This window comes from Mustela nigripes, chromosome 15, assembly GCF_022355385.1.
Source record: "Mustela nigripes isolate SB6536 chromosome 15, MUSNIG.SB6536, whole genome shotgun sequence".
In the NCBI taxonomy this organism is placed as follows: Eukaryota; Metazoa; Chordata; class Mammalia; order Carnivora; family Mustelidae; genus Mustela; species Mustela nigripes.
This window is the reverse complement of record NC_081571.1, coordinates 66425988-66445140: the sequence shown is the minus strand read 5'-3', so window position 1 is coordinate 66445140 and position 19153 is coordinate 66425988. Positions and strand designations below refer to the sequence as shown.

Genomic DNA, 19153 nt, shown 5'->3' with positions numbered 1-19153 from the left:
CCATCAGGGAAATCTCTCAAAGGCCTAAATCAAGAAGCCTTTTAGCATTAGGGCATAGCTTTCTTTTAGAAATTTAGCTTAAAAAAACAAATCTTCAAGTCACTGTTTTTCTCCAAATAGTTGAATGGTCTGCCTTCTCCAATTTCTACTGCCCAGCAAAATCTGTTTTCTAGTTTTCCAGAAACACTGGACCTCTTGACCCAGGGAAGGTATGATGCCATATGTTAAATCCACTTAGACTAAATTTAGAAGCATCTTTTTCCCTACCCCAAGTGAGATCAAGCAGTCTGCATGGAGAGGATAGGCAGGACTTCCAGAACTAAGGGCTTCGAGGTCAGAGGAATAAAGAGAGCTTTGTAATACCTGAGATTTAATCCTTCTTATTTTTTCCAGAAACATCAGAGATTTTGGCTACACCTAATGATAATAAATATTCACATGGAATAAAGCCCTCTGGAAGGAGAAACTCTCAAAATATGTTTGTTAAATGAATACCACGTGACTGTGAATAATAATGCCTATCTGATGATAGCTGTGAAATCTTCCCATATAGAGACAGGCACAATAGATTCTTTTATCTGTTTTATAGATGAGGGAAGTGAGATTCAGAGAGGTACTGTCCACATTCACAGAACTAAGACTAACACAACTTTTGACTCCTGTCTAGTCTTCTTTTCATTAAACTGAAAGCTCAATCAAGCCCAATGCAATTTTTTTTTTTTTTTTTTTTTTTTTTTTTAGTATAACAATCTGGATTATGTATGTCCTCTGTAAACACTGGCTCAAATTTCTCCTGACTTATTAGCTCAGGGTAAAGCTAGAGGTAATTGTCTCCTTTGGTCAGGAAACCATTATGGAAAGGTCCACTAACTAACTTCTTAGTAAACTGCCATATTACTCCCAAGTTAATCTGAATACTTTTCGAAGTCATTTTACTCTGGATTAAGGACTTCTGAAGGGGTGTGCAGTGTTTTAGAGAATTCATTTCTTAAAAGAAGACTGAAGCAGAGAAATTCTTTTTAAGTGAGAGTTTCCATGAAAAAAAAAAAAAGAAAATTTATGAAGTTGCGATAGACTACATTCGCTTTTTAATACCCACCATATGTCTGGTTTTATTCAGGGACCAGAGGAGTGGGTTAGTGCTTATTTTCACAGATTATATAAATAACAGTACTGCTTTTACTTATTTCTTCTAGGTGGCAACATTTTGAATTGTATTAAATAAAATGCTAGGGAAAAATTATAACCATCCCTAATGATTAATAAAGAGTCCACTAACAGGTCTTTGGTTAGTGTCTATGATACTTTGGGCTGTGAGATTTTAGAGTGTGGATTGTTTTACAACCAGAGATAAACGTGATTGACTGTTTTCAGGGGTTTCAATATTAGTATCTCCATTTCCTGTTGTCCTTTTCCTCCCTTTGATTTTTTTCAGGGTTTGCTTAATGACCCATAAATCTAAAACTGAGTTTTGAAAGAAGGGTCCAGTCACATTCTCTGATATTTTTCTTTTTTTTCTGCATCTATCCCTGTTAGGACATCAGACACCAACTTCCCCATTCTCCTTTCCCTGCATCTCAGTGGTGGAAGTGCAAACAGACCTTGCCTCGTAGAGCGCCCAGAGGGAAGGAAGGCACTAACATTTGTGGCGTGCTCTCCTGTCCAGGCACTGTGCTAACCTGTTACATATGTGGTGGTGTAATATTTCAAAGTGCTAATTGTCCGGTATAACTGCCAATTCTCCCCAGCTTGGCAGCTAAATGGAAAAGCAACATGGCCGTGGGGACGATTTACAGTGGGGAACAAAGTTCTCTAGCTTTTAAGTTCAAAGGGCACCATCTGGGTATGAGAAAGGAATTTTTTTTAGAAGGAATGCAGTCAGGGAGAACAGGTTTTTCTTCCTCATTTGAGACGAAAGAGATTAAGGAGCCTGGAGCTGGCAACTGAGTCCTCTCCAAAGCTGTCCAGCTCCACAAACATTGGACTTGATGTTACTTTTCATTTCTCTTCCTTGAAATGAGTTGGCTGCGGCTTTGTTTCCGAGGCCACCCAGCACCCACAGCTTGGCAAAGGCTAACAGATTGAAGTTACCTCTTTGGGATTTGTAACAAAAAGGGAACTACTGGGTACAATGGACATTGAAGAAGTGATTAAACATTTTAGCTCGCGTGTTTACAGATATGCTGCTTGCTAGCGGACGTAAATCCTTCTATGTTTCCTCGTTTGCGAGTTAATCACAAACCGTACCTTTCTCGTTGGAAGGCTTACAGGCTTTTGCTGCAGTATCTTCATCTTCAAGGAGTGTTAATGTAAGGGCTTTGTTCTAGCTTTCCTCGCAATCTTTTTAAGATCCCCCTCTTTAAACGGCACTCTTTTCTTACCCAGCCCTGTGTCCTCACCATCGACCATCAGGCTCTGTGTCTCTCACTGTCCCTCATCTACCATCAGGCTCTGTCTCTCTCACTGTCCCTCATCTACCATCAGGCTCTGTGTCTCTCACTGTCCCTTTCCTTTCGACCCCCTGCCCTAGCCTGTCCTGTCCGCCGCATCCCGCCCTGGGCTGGAGTTCCTTTCCCACAGGGCTCTCTGGAAACGTGCAGCATGGAGGGGTTATTTATTTCCTTTAGAAAGCTGTCATTTTGGAATGAAAAATTTAGTATACTGCTAGGAGGAATCCTCGCTACTTCCGCCTACCCCAGAAAACAAGCCCAAGCCCTTTCTAGCTACTTCCTGACTTTCTAATTTTAAAGCCAGCCTGTGGCAGCCTTCTTTAGATTGGTAGTGACCACCAGCTGCCCAGAGCAGAGGCAGGCGTGAGCTTTTCTGTTACTCATGGCGTGTTGCCTCCTTCAGCGCTGTGACCACCCTGAGTGAGCTGCGCTGGATGTTAGGGTCTTGAGTTCACACACAGCCAGCCCCTTGTGCAGATGTCACTTTGGACAACAAATCATTTGTCTCTGTCTCAATTCTTCATCTGCAGGACGGATTTCTACTGCCTCTGGATTAGGATAAAATGAGATGGAAGATATGCAAACTTTTTCAAGATAAAGATTCTTTTAAAATGCAGAATAGTGGTATTATTCTGCGGAGACACTGTGATCAAAATATCTACTATCTTTTATTAAAAACGAATAGACTCAAAATATATGTACTATTTAGACTGGGTTGTCAAGTAAATCTATTTTCAAGTAGAATTTGAACTGTTTTTGACATCTTCATACTGTATAAATTATTGGAACCAAACTTTATTATTCATTAATGTTTTTGGTAAGACTGAGTAAATCATGTTGATTGTAAGTCAGATTCTTCCTCTTTTTAAAAGCAGCAATCAGGCAAATTAAAAGTCATTGTGCAAGGCAACTGAGTACAAAGAACAATGACTATTGGATTCTTGCTGCTTAATAGGAATTCTTGTTTAGGTCCAGCCTTTAGAAAAAGCTCTCACTTTTTATATTCGCTGGCGACAATCAAGTGCAAGAAAACACCATTTTTGGGGAAAAGCCTAAATAAATATTTTAGAGGATATGCAGATCTGTTTTCATTTTCACAGATGGAAATACTGCAAAGTTGGTTATGTTTATTTCATTCAGTACAATCCCAGTTGAATCCTTCCTGCTACACAAAAAAATCATAATTTCAATGGAAAGGTACGCTTTCATGTCACACTGATGTCCTATGTGGCCTTCATTTCTAAAATTGATAGATGATATACATAATCTTTTCTATTTTTCTGACAGGAATAATCAAATTTTAAGTGAGTTTCTTTGCCAATGTTGGGAAGAGGCAGAAAAATAGCAGAAGGCTTGGTCAGGGATGAAGGGTGAAGGGCTGATGTAGCTCAGATACCGCTGCAGCATGTGAAAGGGACAAGGGGACTGCGCAGCCCGAGCCACCACCCTGCCTGTCCCTAAGAAAAGGATAGAAAGTGGAAGAAAACTAAATTGCCTCAGAAGCGCAAAGCTGGTACAAGACTCTATTAACTACATTCCGTGGAAGATCAGGAAGGAGCATCTCTTTCACTGCAATTGCAATGCAGACATTTGCACAACTGTGATGGAAATTTAGCGTTATATGTGGAGTCTGTAGTCAAAACTGCGATTTAGAATTTTAATCTGATTGAAGACACAGCGCTCCTTCCTTTGCAGTTGTTCCACGTGCCTGCATTTTTTGGTAATTATTTCTAACTTCTGTACAGGATTATGAATAACTTTGAGGTCAGGGAACCCTACCCCGCTTCACTGTTAACCGTATCTCTGGCAAGACTTAACCACAATACTTTGCTTATCATGAGGGATTGATAAATACTTTTAATTAAAACTTAAGAAACAAAATGTATGCAGTTTACATGGTGTTTGTTTACTGAACACAAACTATAAACAGAGGTTTATGTTGAACAGAAAAATACCGATCACAGACCTAGCCAAGCGGAAGTATACATACACAACTGAAAAAAAAAATGTAGTGAAAATTTCAGAGAAATAAAGAAAAATCTGGCTCTGGGAAATACTAAAAGAAAGTATCCGCATATGGCAGAGATGGGCAGGTTTCTCTATTCTGCCTTGCTCTGCCCTCTAGGAATACACTTTCATATACATTCATATATTCGTATACAGGTTTCTGTGTGACCACAAGTCTTTTTTACCGGAAAAATGCCCAAGAGTACAACTGCTGGGTTGTATGTTAAGTGGGTTCTCCACATCGTAGGACGGCTCCATGTTAACCCTGCCCATAGCTCTTACCTCAGTAAATACTGCCTTCACAATCCTTTGAGTTGGCCATTTCTTTACTGGGGGGATGGATAAGCTAAATTTGGGGAAAAATGAAGTGCTGGAGAAAGAAGTCTCTAAGTTACGTAAAAATTGTTTAGACATATAAATATATAAAAACATATGCTACCATTTTTCTTTTAAACTCATAATTGTAAACATAGCACAAGAAAGATAAAGAATAAGGATTATCTTCCCCCACCCATCATAAGAAATCCAAGATAACATTATTTTCTGAAATATATCTACAAAAGCTTATTTTGGCTCTAGTGATCTCTACTAGCTATTGTCTTCCACAGGTCATGTGGATTCTACACACTAAAAAAGAAGAGCATCACAAAACTACAAACCTTGAACTACCAGTAAAAATGAGAATCATCTGCATATATCTGAACGCGCGGCATCAGGAGCACAGTGGTACTGCCTACCATAACTGCTTATGTTTTTAGAAAAGGCAGAGAAAATACCTCATATTCTAGGTAAGATTCTGAAGCAGCGGGATGCTCTGAGTCTCTCCTCTAATTAGTGACCCACAGCATTCATTCATTCACTCATTCATTCCTACAAATACCGCTGATCATCCGCTATGTAAAATGCATTGTGCAGGGAAGCAGTAAAATGCATTGTGCAGGGAAGCAAGTTACAGGTCCATGCCCTAAGCTAATTCTCTGAGGACAGAATAATCAACAAAAGTAGCTTGGGGTATCACCCAAGCACTAGTAAATGTGTTAGCAACTTTAAAAGAGGAACTCTGCACTTGTAATACCTGTACAATTCCCCATGACAAAATAATGGCATCAGATAAATTCACCAAGAAATAAAAGCTTGATTTTATAAGGCATCAGAAACAATGGTGCAAGGAAAATATTGATTTTTATAATGCTCTTATTAACTTTATTGTGCATGGATGGCACAAACCTAGATACAAAATTGCTAGTTCTTCTAACATTAAAATTGTTGCCCTACAAATATTAAAAATTGTGTATTAGTTTAATATAAGATTGGAAGCTTGACATGCTATGTTGCACAACAGAGTAGTGTAGATAAGCAAACAGCTCAAAGATAAAAAGAGATACAGATACTATTATTACTCTTCAGAATGCACAAGACTGGGAAGTGGGCAGAACTAAGAAGACCCAGCGGAGTTCAGCCTCTAGCACTATCCCGCATATGTAGCCTTGCCTCATTGACTTCGGGGTCTCCTACCTCTGCTTCCACCTCTCCTCCAAGAAGGCGAAGGAAGAAACTTAAGATGATGGGATGAGAATACACCTGCCCTCACAAAATCGTTGCCCTTCCTTCACCAGATTGTTGAAATGGTCAAAAAGAGAAGCTGTCTTGGAAAACCAGATTAAGTACATGCAGTCATACCTATGTGAACAAATAGCACAATTGCCTACGTTACACTTATTCCTACCAGTTTTCTACTCATTACAATTTTTGGAAGTTGTGTTTTGAAATGATATTATGACCATTTGCTCAGTCTCTTAAAAGAATCAATCTCGTTATATTATAATTGCATTTCCGTTTTGGTCAGACTACCCTTCCTTGGTTTCATTATTCATTAAACAGCTTCAAAATTACCTTTGATGGGAGAGGGAAGAAAAAAGAGAGTGAGGGGGAAAAAAACCCCCACAGGAGACTCTTAAACATAGAGAACAAACTGAGGGTTGATGATGGAGGTGTGTGGGGGATGGGCTAGATGGGTGATAGGCATTAAGGAGGGCCTTTGTTGTGCTGAGCCCTGGATGCTGTATATAAGTGATGAATCACTGAATTCTACTCCTGAAACCAATATTACACTGCATGTTAACTAGAATTTAAATAAAAATTTGAAGAAATTAAGATAAAATGTTTACACTACAAAAAAAAAATCACCTTTGATTTTGTCAAAAAATTGAGTAAAATTCTCAAAGAAGGGATCATTTGCCATTACTAAAGATATTTTAAATAATGTGCCTCATGTTTTCAAGTTAACAATATATATACTGAAAGCTGTGTAAATTCTGAGTAAAGCCTGATGAATTTTCACAAAATGAACACATTGGTTAATCACAACCCAGGTCAAGAAATAAAATGTTACTTGTACCCCAAAGGCCCCCTTTTGCCCTTCTCATAGTCATTCACGATTTCCTTCTTCCCCAAAGGGAACTACTATCCTGATATCCATCAACACAAATTATATAGAAAAACTTGATACAGGCAAGATCACAAGGGATGTATACTTTTGAATTATTTACTCAAAACTGATAATTATCCAAGTTGTTACAGATATCAACAGCTCATTCATCTTCACATGACAATATACTGAATTCATATTACGAATATGCCACTATTATCCATTATAATGGTTTGATGATCATTTGAGGGGAATGATCTAACTAGTGTTGGGCTATTTCAAATCGTGTTGCCATAAACATTTTTGAACATGTGTTTTGATGAACATATGTACGCATTTCTCTTGAGTACTTTCTTAGGAGTGGAACTGCTGTACCAATGGACATGTATATTTTAGTTTCATTAGACCCTGTCTGTTCTCAAATATAATGGAACCAATCTGGACTCCCACCCGTAGGCTGTAAAAGCTCCTGTTTCTTTTTTTATGATCTATTACTTAATTTCCAAACATAAGGTGGTTTCATAGTGATTGGACTGTTACTGATTTCTACTTTTCTTTTTTTTCTCAACCTTTTTATTTAGTAATTTTTTATTAACTTTTAATTCCATTATAGTTAACATACAGTGTTATATTGGCTTCAGGTGTACAATATAGTGATTCAACACTGCTATACATCACCCAATTCTCATCACTTCATGTGCCCTCCTTAAGCCTCATCCCATATTTTACCTCTCCTCTCACCCATGTCGCCTCTGATAACCATCAATCTGTTCTCTCTATTTAAGAATCTGTTTCTTGGGGTGCCTGGGTGGCTCAGTGGGTTAAAGCCTCTGCTTTCGGCTCGGGTCATGATCCCAGGGTCCTGGGATCGAGCCCCACATCGGGCTCTCTGCTCGGCAGGGAGCCTGCTTCCTCCTCTCTCTCTGCCTGCCTCTCTGCCTACTTGTGATCTCTGTCTGTCAAATAAATAAATAAAAATCTTAAAAAAAAAAAAAAAAAGAATCTGTTTCTTGGGGTGCCTGGGTGGCTCAGTGGGTTAAAGCCTCTGCTTTTGGCTCAGGTCAGGATCCCGGGGTTCTGGGATTGAGCCCCACATCCGGCTCTCTGCTCAGCAGGGAGCCTGCTTCCTCCCCGCTCTCTGCCTGCCGCTGTGCCTACTTGTGATCTCTGTATCTCTGTCATATAAATAAATAAAATCTTAAAAAAAAAAAAAGAATCCCTTTCTTCGTTTTCTTGTTTCTCTCTCTCTTTTTCCTTTGCTTGTTTTGTTTCTTAAATACCACATAGAGTAAATCATATGGTATTTGTCTTTCTCTAACTGACTTATTTCACTTAGCATTATACTCTCTATCTCCATCCACATCATTGCAAATGGCAAGATTTCATTCTTTTTGATTGTTGATTAATATTTCTCAGTAATATATTTCTCTCTCTCTCTATATATATATATGACTGTGTGTATGTATATATATATATATATACACACACATATACATACACCACTTTCTTTATCCATTCATCTATCAATGGACACTTGGGCTGTTTCCATAAGCTGGCTATTATAAATAATGCGGCAATAAACACAGGGTTGCATGAGTCCTTTTGAACTACTGTTTCTGCATTTTGGGGGTAGTTCTATTTTTAACTCCTTGAGGAACCTCCATACTATTTTTCCTATTGACTACACCAGTAGGAAAGAATATACAATTGGGGGGGGAAAAAACCAAAAACAGTCTCTTTAATAAATGGGGTTGGCAAAACTGGACAGCTACATGCAAAAGAATGAAACTGAACCGCTTTTTAATACCACAGACACACAGACACACACACACACACACACACACAGAGTTCAAAATGGATCAAAGACCTAAATATGAGGCCTGAAATCATAAAGATTTTTGAAGAGAGCACAGGCAGTGATCTCTCTGACATTGGCCCTAGCAATGTTTGTCTACATATGTCTCCTGAGGCAAGGGAAACAAAAGCAAAAATAAACCATTGGGGCTATATCAAAAGAAAATGCTTCTGCACAATGAAAGAAACAATCAATGAAACAAAAGACAACCTACAGAATGGGAGAAGATAGTTATAAATTATGTATTTGATGAAAGATTAATATCCAAAATATATAACTAATGCAACTCACACCAAAAAAGGAACCCCAAAAAATCCAATTAAAAAATGGGCAGAAGACATGAATAGACATTTCTCCAAACAAGACATACAGATAGATGGTCAACAGACACAAAAGACGCTCAACATCACTCATCATCAGAGAAATGCAAACCAAAACTACAATGAGATATTATCTCACGACTTATTAGAATGGCTAAAATCAACAGCACTTGTTGTTTCTTTGAAAAAGAATGCATATTCTACAGTTGTTGCTTTGCTGCATATTAGGTAAATTAGGTCAAGTGTGTTAAAAGTATTGTTAAAAAATTTTATAGGGGCATCTGGGTGGCTCAGTGCGTTAAAGCCTCTGCCTTTGGCTCAGATTGTGATCCCAGGGTTCTGGGATCGAGCCCCACACTGGGCTCTCTACTCGGTGGGGAGTCTGCTTCCTCCTCTCTTGCTGCCTGCCTCTCTGCCTACTTGTGATCTCTGTCTGTCAAATAAATAAATAAAATCTTAAAAAAAATTCTTTTATAACCTTAATGAGCTTCTTGTTCTTTTTTTTCCATTGTTAAGTATTTAAATTTTCTCACTATAACATTTTAATTCTCTTTATATTATAACTAAAAAATAAGCTCTTATTTTAAATATGGTAGGGAATTGAACTATTTAAACCACCCTGTAATAAGTGCATAAGGAAAAAATAATTCCTTTGGGAAAGTCAACTCTTCATTTTTATTTATGTTTTCCAAATCTGAAATAACTATTATGAATTTTTAAAAAGTGAAACATAGCTATTTTAAAGCAGGTATAAATTACAAGGATTCCTGGTTCCCTATTCAAGAAAACCGAATCATATTTGAAGTAATATCACATACTTTGAAAACACAATTAGGGACTTTGATTTAATGAATGCATATTTATCTGAATTAATGTTCTGTACCTATAATCCTTTATGAGCTGGTTGTCAAAAAAGCTATCTCAACAGAGGGACCTGTCTTCCTATGGTTCTGAGAGGTAGTCCTTAATACTCAACATGCCCTTAAATGTTGCAATAATATGAACTCATGTTTTAACCAGAAGGTTAAACACAGTCTTAACCTTAACCCAGTCTTAAGGGTTCTCCAACTTCTAATTCTCTTTATTCATTTTCCTTTGGTAGTTGTCTAAAGCCAGAACCCTGAAGGTTATTTTGCTCAGAAATGTTTAAGCCAGACTGTCGAAAACCTTTCCTACAGCTTTTGAAAAACCATTTCTCAAATGTATAGGAATTTTTATTTGTCAAAAATCTGCACGAGTCTAAAATTAAACACAACAACAGCAATTCATGTTGAGAAGAATTTATAAAGAAGGAAACCATGGCAACAGAATCATTTATTTTTATCTGCACCAACCCTTATCTCTACCTTCACCCCAAAACTAAGCACACTTAAGCCATTGCTTTTTCCATGCTTCCTTATTCCCACTGTACTTCTGCAATAGTCAAAAATAGCAACAGGAATTGTCATATTTATATTACTAAGTACTGTGCAAGCCATGCTTCTTTTCTATTTACTTGCTCACATTATCCTGCAAATGGCCTTTGAGGAACTTCTGTGGTTGCCAAGGGGAAGCTCAGGCAATGCATCCCTTAGGGTCAATGCCATGTTAACTGGGACAGGCTCTCTAGTGGGAAGTTTGATTCTGATTTAATTCCTCAAGGATTCCACATCTGATCAGAAGTGAGCTGACCATACAGAGCAGGAACAAATGTAACTGCAGCATATTTCAACCTAAGTTAAGCTTCACTTGGCTCCTCTCTGTGCACAGGATCCAGAAAGCTCTGTTTCTGCTGTGCTACTAGATCACTGCCTGATCCTACATCATCATGCCAGAAGAACTCACACAACGAGTGTGCTTTTTGGAAGCAAAGGATTATAAACTTCCGGCAAAGACAGTTTGGTTAAAATGTTCTAAAAGTACTCAACTGTAATTTTTACATGGTTGATAACACTAAAAACCAAAAGTACATTTTCCTATGAATATTTTCAAATAGAATTCACTTTCAAGACCAGTATTTACTTGAAAATCTAATAGCCTCTTCTGATAAATATCAACCAATAGGACAGGGTATTTGAAATGTGTTTTCCCTGATTCCTTTGTCTACTTTGATTTGTTAGCTCAGTTAGGGTGAAGAACTTAGGATGTGGAAAATAAAGGTCCATTCCTCACTAGTTTAGATCAGCTCTTCATCCCAAAAGAGCCCTAAGTGAAACGAAGACTTCAGTTTTGAAGATCAAGAGTAACAGAAAAAGGCACAAGAATATATTAAAAGGCACGAAGGGCATTAGCCCAGTAAGTCAATTGAATCGCATGGAAAATTGATCTTATATTTTCTGAAATAAATGGGAAATCTGATAATTAAAAGGGCTCTCTGGCTTGCTTATCTGTTAGCCACACTCAGAGTTAAGTAAGAGACTGCAGGAAGGCTCCGTCTTAGACCGGTTACATCAAGAGAAGAGCAGAGGCATTAGTTCCCTATTGCCTCATTCTAACTTCTTCCTTATATATATAAGGAAGTTTCTGTGGCCTGTTTCCCAGAATTCCCCCCATTAGGTTGGTCTGTAGGCCAATTTGACTAACCTTGTTTCACTGAAGGTTTTCTGGGATAGGAGCCAATAGACTACCTGGTATATTTGTAGCACAAAGCTTTGGCAAATTTTCACATAGATGCTTACAAGAATGAATATTTAACAATGGCAGTAAGTGTCTGGGTTTCTCTGAAGAAAAGGAAAACAAGAAAAACACTGTGTAGATTATTTCTCTGAAACCAGACAAAGCCAAATGTATATTGGTTTTCAGCTTCAGTACAGAGAAACAAAATTTCTCTCTCTCTGGAAGAATGATGGGGAGAAAAGGAGGAATATCGTGCAGTTTCTTTATTTCCACAGCTGCAGTTACTTTATTTTCTGCGATTGCTTCTTTGTCTCCAACATTTCCCATTTTTGGTAGCGGCTCTGAGGATTTACTCAGCAAATATTTATTTTGTACTCTGGAGTCTGAGTTGTGGCCCATGATAAATGGTTAAATGTAGAAATCAGGCTACAGAAGCACAAAACCACAAGGGGATCCAGGTGTAAATAAGGTCTTGACTAGCCGTCTCTCACCATCCGTGGGAGACACACGAAAAGGAAGGTGCTTATTCGGCAAGAAGAAAAGTAGTAAGAGCACAAAAGCAAAGAAGAAGGACAGAGATTTTCTTTTCCTACATTTTGTGGAATACTGCTAAATGACCATCCTTGAAACAAAACAACTTGGGACACTGTGTTTCAATGAACAGATAAGAAGAAAGAAACTGTCTATCCTTTCTGAGTCTACCGTCAGCTTTGCGATAGTCAAGTTTTAGCAACTGGAATATCTTTGCTTTGAAAGACCTGCTAAGAAGTAGCTAAATCGAACAATTTTTATTCTTTGGATACGACACTGGAAGTTTATTAAACATATAAGTAGGTAAGCAAGTGGCAGGGGAGATTTTGAAATACGCGAATGAACGGCTTATGGGCACCTGGGTTGTGCCTGTTCTTGGGAGAAAGTATTTAAATTCTTTTACACATTGGCAAAACACTGTTAGAAAAAGAGTGCTGATGTTCACACAAGGAAAATTGAACACTTGTACTCCAATATTTTGTTTGCAGCCAACCTCTTTTTAAGGGGCGGTATCCCAGAGTCTGAAGAATGATAGGACAGCAATAATAAACACATGAGGCAAAGAAGGCAAATGGAAAAGCACAGGAGAAAACAACTGGATTAAGCCAGAGCAGGGGTGGGAATGCAAAATGTGTGACTCTTATGAGACACTGCCCCCTTAGGAGAGGGCCACTGATTTGTCGCCAAGCTTTTGGGCCACCATTCTAAATGGGAAACAAGACATCACATGATTCATACTGTCCATGAGCTAAATCCGGTCCGGTCACTCAGAAAAGACATACTTATTCCTGGTACTCAGATTTGAGAGAAATTCTCCCTCCCTGGGGTCCTCATAAAAAAGCCAGTGAGTCATCTGGTGAAGTTCCTGGAGAGTGTCCTCACAGGGAGCAGGGGCATTTCATGGAGGGGGTGCCTCCTCTCAGGTCCCTGGGGGCTGGCATCCACTCACCACTCAGTAAATGAAGTCACTTAACCTCTCAGTGACTGAGATGCTTCAGCTGGAAAGCAAGGGCATTAGTGACTTCTTGGGCTCCATCCAGCAGCATAAAACTCTGCTTCTTGGATTCTAGTCATTATAGCAGGTCCTTAAAAAGTTCTGCTTGCTACATTTTTCTTCCTGGAATAGCTTTGATTTAAGACTACACCTATGTGTTTGTGTGTCTGTATTCAAACTTTTTATTCGTTGGTCTACCGTAGTAGGCAAGGTCTAGGAAGGAAAGAGAATCCACACCAGTCATTTGAAGAGAGGATACTTAATGCAAAGAATTATTAACTGGTTATGAGGTGAGTAGCCAGCCATTAAGAGGCGACAAAAGAGAATTCAAAGACAAACCTCGGGCTGAGAAATTGTACCTACAGAAGGAACACACTTGGAGTGGGGCATTCTCTGCAATGCTGAGATTTAGACTTCATTGGAGAGAGTGTAGCTGGACCCGCTGGCTGACAGAGAAGGTCATTATACTGTCTAGGCCAACTCCTGTCACAGCCAGTAGGCAGGGGATGGCATGTAGGAAATTCGAGCAGACTAGCATTCAGAAAACCTTCCACTGGTGTCCAGCACCAGCGGTGGAGGATGTGTGCTCTGTCCCCCATCTCCCTCCCCATCACCTTTGGTGTCTGAGCTCTAGGAGCAAGAAGAGAGGAAGCAACTAAATCAAAAGAAAAGTCTCTTCCTCTGGTACTCTCCCTGGACACCCTCAAATGACAAAGCTTAACATGGAGCCAGCAGGTAAAGGAGAAATCTGCACTGATTCCAACTCCAGTATCACAAAGCAGGGCAATAAAGGGTGAATTTAAAGAATGGAGGCAAGAAATTGATCATTGGCATACCGACCTTTGCCTAAGTCATTAAATCCTTAAATGTATGAAGTGTCTATACACATGTTCATTGTGCATTTTATGCTACAGTGCATAAAGTGATATTACAGTGCTCCAAGTACTGGGATAAAAAATGGTGGCAGTGGAATCTAGGGCATTAGTAATTTCTCCAGCAGTCCCATGGATAGCTGACAAAGGAAGTTTGTCAAGTAAGAATGCTGATTGCTATAATAACTTTCTAATATTCATGGCATACAAGTTTGTGATTTAGAGCATCACGATGTCAGTAAGCCAATAATCATCTGAAAAGGAAGGGCATATTTTGTGTAAATGCTAATTCGTTTATTCAATCAGTCAACAGAAATTTGACAAATATTTATTATATGTTAGATGCTCAGGATACAGAGCAAGATAAGAATTTAAAAAGCTCCAAAGGATTTATAGCAGTAAGTGCTGTGAAGAAGATGCCTAAGTGCTATGAGAGTAAGTTGCAGGGAGACTATACCCACTCAGGAAGATTGCACAGAATTCTCGGAAGAGTGACTGAGGGCGAGTAAGAGGAGCGGTGACTTCTCTAGGGTAAGGTTTGGATGGGGAAGGGAGGAAGCAGGGCCAGGCATATCATGTGCAAAGACCCTACAATGGGAAAGAACATAGATTCAAGGAACTGAAAGATCTGCATGTCTGAAGCCTAGGGATCGTGGGAAGCGATCACTGAGGGAGATGCATTTTCTAGCTAACTGTCTCTGACTTCATCTTCACTGTTGGCCTGTCTGGGTCTCCAGCCTATCAGTACATACTACAGGTTTGGACTTACTAGCCTCCATAATTATGTGAGCCAACTCCTTATAATTAGTGTCTTTTTTTTTTTTTTTTTAAAGATTTTATTTCTTTAAGAGAGAAAGAGCATGATAGAGGAATGGGCAGAGCGAGAAGCAGACTCCTCACTGAGCAGGGAGCCTGATGTGGGGTTCGATCCCAGGACCCTGGGATCATGACCTGAGCTGAAGGCAGATACTTAACCGACTAAGCCACCCAGGCACCCCAATAAATATCTTTCTATATATATCACAGATCCTATTGGTTTTATTTCTTTGGAGAACTCTGACCAAGGTAGGTAGGAAAACACCACATGAACACTTCTCTTAAGGATTTAATCACTGTGTCAATGATTCTCAAATGGGGACAATTTAGGGGACATTTAGCAATGTCTGGAGCTATTTTTGGTTGCCAACACTTGGGGAAGGTGATACTGGCATCTAGGGAGTAGAGATCAGGTTAAGCCTTCTAAAATGAATAAACAGTTCCCCCGGAAGAACAAAAATTATCCAAAGAATTATAATCAATCCAACTGTAGCAAATGTTGAAAGATCCTACTCTATCTGAATGGATAGCCACAGAAATATTTTAAGCAGGACTAGGGTGGGGGGCTGGAGTGGGGTGGTTAGGAGGGAAGACCAGTGAGGCTGATCTTTCGCATTTCAAAATGTTGGTCTGGAGAAAGTCCATAGTAGATACACATTGTATCTACTATGTAAGATCAAAGGGGTCTTAAGAAATGCTGCTGTTATTGGTAGCCTTAAACAAACCTTAAGTAAAATTCATCTGTTCATAATCTTTCATAGTATTATTATTATTTTTAAATCATAGCTCTAAAAATTCTGGACCCCATTCCTCAGGAAAAAGGAGAAAGTGAGTGACAGCATTATTCGAATGGCTTAACATAGGGGGAAACAAAACATGGATAATGCTCTTCCTTTACTTGCCTTATTCAAGTAACATGTGTGACAGATTTCTGCGAAATTCACTAGTTGACTTATTTTCCATCAACTCAACTTTCAGACCCCAAAACATTTTCAGGTAAGTATGCAATAGCTACCCACATTTCCACATGGCTAAGTGTTACTGAAGACTAGCTGCACAGGAAATCATAAATAGTCCAGTGGAAAGATAATGAAGATTTAATTCTGAGATTTCTAATTTGCAGCCATAGGACACTTAGCTGAGAGCCCAGGGGAAGAGATCCTGATCACTGGAGGAACTTCTTGGTACTGCAGCGATAGATGTGAAAACTAGGAAAATGTAGATTCAGAAAGCATGCTATGTCACAATACATTGAGATAACGTACCAATGGACAGTTTGTAGCCCCTCCAATTTACTCTACCTTTAACTCAGAAAGGGTGATATTTTAACATTTGGACACCTTTTTGTCTAATCCCTTCTGTCTAGAGATCGTGAAAAGTCTAGATTGCAGATACACTTCTATAAACAGCTTTGTGCTAAGACTTTTAGGAGAGATTTTGATTTCAACTTCCATAAATCTTTAAAATATTATTTATTATTATTATTTTTTTACTTTAATTAGGTCCTACGACTCAGTGTGGGGCCTGAACTCATGACACTGAGGCTAAGAGTCACATGCTCTTACCAACTGAGCCAGCCAGGTGCCCTCAACTCTCTTTTAAATGAATTATGAATATTGAAAATCTTTGTTGTAAAGGTTTTAACTAGATTTTCTTGAGTATTTGGTAAACTCCTTTTTTTTTTTTTTTTTTTGAATACTTTTTTTTTTTTTTTTTTTGGCAAACTTACTTTTCCTTCTAAATTCTGATTAAACTAGGTATATTGGTTCACCCAGACCTAACTTCATTAAAGTACTATTTCTCACTGTATTTTCAAATTATCAAACACCTCCTTTGATCCTTAGACAAAGAGAAACTGTCAGGACAAGCAAAAAGATGGATTATGGATGAAAGCTAAAAGCCAGTGAAAATAGCTAAAAATAAGACTGTGCCCCAAATAAATAGGAAAAAACTTCAATTTTAATATGAAAAGAAAAAATAAGAATCTCCATGTTACCTAGGAAATAAAATAACCATAAAAGTATTTCCTAAGTGCTAAATCCTAGAATATTATAATGCAAGAGATTCTATTTGTTTTCCTCTAGATGAAAAAAAAATACACATCACTTTTTGTTGTGTCGAGCCCTTTTGATGTTTTTATTAGTTTACGCCTTCAAGCTTTCCTACCCTATTATTTGCTTAAAACAAAAGCAACCAAACAAGATAGAGGATTAGAAAGGAAGACTTCTGAAAACTGAAATCATTTGTTTGTTACCAATCAGGAGTGTGTATTAAATAATTATTATTTTTAAAGATTTTATTTATTTATTTGTCTGAGAGAGAAAGATCACAAGTAGGCAGAGAGGCAGTAGAGAGAGAGGGGGAAGCAGGCTCCCCACTGAGCAGAGAGCCCGATGTGGGGCTCGATCCCAGGACCCTGAGATCATGAACAGAGCTGAAGGCAGAAGCTTAACCCATTGAGCCACCCAGGCGCCGCTATGAATAGATTCTTAACAGTAGATATCACAAAGGCTAAGGTATATTTAGGATTCCGAACTGTCTATATTAAGTAATTGACTATTCAATCTAGATGGCTCCTACATACATTTTTAAAGCTGAACTGCCAGCATGTTTGGAACAAGAGGGTATTATGCTGAGGGAAATAAGTCAGAGAAAAACAAATACCATATGATTTCACTCACATGTGGAATTTAAGAAACAAAACAGATGAACATAGGGGAAGGGCAGGAAAAATAAAATAAGATAAAAACAGAGAGGGAGACAGACCACGAGAGACTCTTAACTATGGGAAGGAAACTGAGGATTACTAGAGAGGAGGGGGACAGGGGACGAGCATCAAGGAGGGCATGTGACGTGATGAGCCCTGGGTGTTCTGTGCAACCGATGAATCACTAAATTCTACCCCTGAAATGAGTAATACACGATATAGTAACTCAATAGGCAACTGATGAATCATTGAAACTACATCTGAAACTAGATGTACTGTATGCGGGCTAATTGAATTTAAATCAATCAATAAATAAGGAAAAAATGAAAGCTACAGCAGCCTGCCTTCCTCATCTGTACCTGAACTGGCTCCGATACTAAATACTCCCAGTGTAGACGCACACTCACCTTTCACTCACACTCCGCACTCCTGATCACAGGAATTGCATTTCTTTGAGGATGGAAGCCATCTAGAGAGTGGCTAAAAGGAAGTGTTGATGAACAAGCAGCTGCAGGGGTGCGGTCCGCGGTATTTAACGACCGTCCTGCAAAATATCAGAATCACAATTTATAAAAGCACTGACCTCATCACATTTTCCATCAAAGAAAACAAAGATTCTGAAAGAGGAAACATGTGGCCAGCTGTTCGCATCACAGTCCCTGAAAATCAATCTACTCCACTGGAGGACACCTTAAATGTTAGAGCTTTTGCCTTCAAGCTTTGTGTTTTCTTTCTCTTTCTTTCTTTCTTTTTTTTTTTTTTTTTGGTTTTTGATACCTGTCTTTTCTTTGCCAGATTGTTGGCTGATAAAACTATTTTCAAACATTTGCATGGCTTCTGTTTCTGTATTGCAGAGGGGGGAAGACCTTTTGTGATAGGTAGTAAAAATCAAGCAAAACAGAGTGTCAGGGTGGCGATTTGCCAAAGGTCAAAGGTCACAACAAGTGACTGGCTCCAGAGGCTTTGAGGTCAAAGGGCAAATGGAATCCCATAACAGCCACTCTGGCTTTTTACATCACAAAGAGACCGATGCTTTCCTAACTTCTGTGAAGGAATCTACACCAGTGTTCACAGTTTTCCTTGAAAAATTATTCCAAAATGATTCTGCCCGTGATTATTTTCCCCCTTGAAACCAAGTGGCATGAAATAGGCTTTTATATAAACTGAATGTCTCCTTAGCTTTTTATTTGTATTCTATATTGGCAACCTAGAGGAGGAGGAACTAACAGAGATTAATACGTGTTTTTTAAAAGGAAAATAAGCACATTTTTTGAAAGTTCAAAACCCAAACCGAAAGGGTACATTTATCTTCTTGTTATTTTCTTTTTCAATCCCATGTGTACTTACTGAATGTACCTAAAAATTTGTTTTCCTTGAAAGAACAACTAAAAGCAATCATGATCTCTTGTGCTTTCTACTGGGGATATATCTTCAAAGCTAAGTTCTTAATACAGGTTCAGAATAAGGTTTTATAACAGGAACCATTCTGGAATTATCATAATGTGGTTTTTTATTTTTATTTTTTTCTAATTTGAAACAAATATAAAACATCAGTGATGCCAGGGCCACTGTTTAGGT

At 38.6% G+C, this 19153-nt stretch overlaps 2 long non-coding RNA genes across 2 annotated transcripts in view; one reads left to right on the top strand and one right to left on the bottom strand.

Moving 5' to 3' along the window:
• Positions 1-6140, top strand: part of LOC132002765 (uncharacterized) — a 43043-nt gene extending 36903 nt beyond the window's left edge. The window contains exons 2-3 of the long non-coding RNA XR_009400007.1: positions 5066-5245; positions 5865-6140. This is a non-coding gene — a long non-coding RNA (uncharacterized LOC132002765). The remainder of the gene's footprint in view (positions 1-5065; positions 5246-5864) is intronic.
• LOC132002764 (uncharacterized) overlaps positions 1-18091 on the bottom strand; it is a 70013-nt gene extending 51922 nt beyond the window's left edge. Inside the window, exon 1 of the long non-coding RNA XR_009400006.1 lies at positions 17983-18091. This is a non-coding gene — a long non-coding RNA (uncharacterized LOC132002764). The remainder of the gene's footprint in view (positions 1-17982) is intronic.
• Positions 18092-19153: the final 1062 nt, after the last annotated feature.